The sequence below is a fragment of the Phalaenopsis equestris genome, unplaced genomic scaffold (genome assembly GCF_001263595.1).
Source record: "Phalaenopsis equestris unplaced genomic scaffold, ASM126359v1 Scaffold000469, whole genome shotgun sequence".
NCBI lineage: Eukaryota > Viridiplantae > Streptophyta > Magnoliopsida > Asparagales > Orchidaceae > Phalaenopsis > Phalaenopsis equestris.
This window is the reverse complement of record NW_018164910.1, coordinates 332140-334013: the sequence shown is the minus strand read 5'-3', so window position 1 is coordinate 334013 and position 1874 is coordinate 332140.

Sequence of the window (1874 nt, the reverse complement as noted above, 5' to 3'; positions counted from 1 at the left end):
ATGTCATATATTCTTTAGTTTATTTGATTGAGCCTCATCGTCAAGTCTTGTGTTTATCCTTCGGGATAGATACAGGATTTGAGGTAGAGTTCTTTTTAATTTAAATTATGAAAAATATGAGGTCAGTTTGATTTCATATTATATTTTTCTAAAACTAAATATATATGTAAATTAAAACGTCCTTCCGAAGCGGGCGACTGGATTTTGATTTCGGTGACCGACAGCTTCTCACGGGCAACTCCCCACTAACCTAAAATAGCACCGACAGCTAATTTACATGGATTTACTCAAGGAGCCATCTTCATTTGAGGAAAGGTTGTATTGAGGTAAGGTTGTATTATTTACTCCAGCACGAATTAATGATTTGTATATGATAGAAAATGTTCTAATATGTCATTATACAAATTTTATCCTAATGAGAGATATGATGCAAGATGTATACAATTTTTTTACCAATGAAAATGATAATTGGGAAATCAGAGATGCAGGATACGTTGGTTGCTCTGCTTCACTGCTTAATTCAATATCAAAATAATGGCATTTCTTCATATCTGCAAAACTACTCCCTACCATGAAAATTAGTAGAGTTACAAGCGAAAGTGTCATTTTAAACTATTACATTTAAATGGATAAACCCATTGATGTAGGGTCGATTATTTTCAAATCTGTTATGGGTATTATTATGAATGGGCCAACATATGACTTTGGCATCCTTCCAGAATTTTCCGGCTTTAGCTTTGCAGTCAATCTCATGTTCCATATGAAAGTTGGGAGAAAGCTTTATTGCCTTGGGATCCCATGATTCCTATAGGATCTCATGATTCCTATTGATGAAAATTATATTAGGAATGGAAATGAATCATTAGATATTATCATGGATCTTTCATTACATGCTTCAACCCCATTGATGCCACAAACATTTGGAAGTTTATTAGCTTTGGAAAAGAAAATGAAAAAAATAGAATAAGAATTTCAGAGTACTATGAATGCAGTAGGAAATCTTAACTACCTTTTTGATCACCTAGATTGGAGGATGAAGGAGACTTTGACCATACTGGGACAATTGAAGTAGGATTGGTGTAGATGATCAAGAGAAATGGATGGATCGATGAACATTTGACTGCAGTTCTCGTACCGACCCTTCTACAATTTGTATGTCAACTACGAGTCTATGGGAGATATTAGAGGAGGAGAAAGCACTGAGGACGACGGAGAATAATTAAAGACGTTAAACTCTCTACTAGTTTAAATACTTATGTTTTTAATGTAACTGTGTGGATTTGATTTACTTTACTTAGCTTTAGAACTCTATTGACTTTGATTGTGTATAGTTTTGTGTCAGTGTTCTAGAGTTGTGGCTTGATTTTGATGTTGGATTATAATTTAATTTCTTTTATGGATGTTAAAGTGTGATTCAAAAAATATATTTCTAAAAAGTGTATTTTCATATATAAAAGTTAGTTTGGTATTGTCTGTGACATATTTTTTGATGAACATTAGTGTTCAAAATGAGTGGATAGACTTTGGAGTAAATTAAAAAAAAATTTAAATTTGTGAAAATGAAAAAATGAATTTTTTGGCCACTGGCGCCGACGGCGACGCCATGGGCGCCGACAGCGCCCTCGACCCAAAAATACTATCCAAACACCTTAAGAATTTGTGATTTGCATAGTAAGATGCCATTTTTACTCTTTGAGTCACCTTCAATCTCCGATTTTTGCACATAGGGCTTGCTATTGCTCGAATTTGAGGCGATTTTAAGGCAAACAAAGTTTGAATTTCATCTTCTCTAGGTAAGAGCTACACTTTGAACTCAAATTTTTTTATTTTCACCAAGGATTTATCTTGCATTGCCGAGATCTGAAATTTTGAAA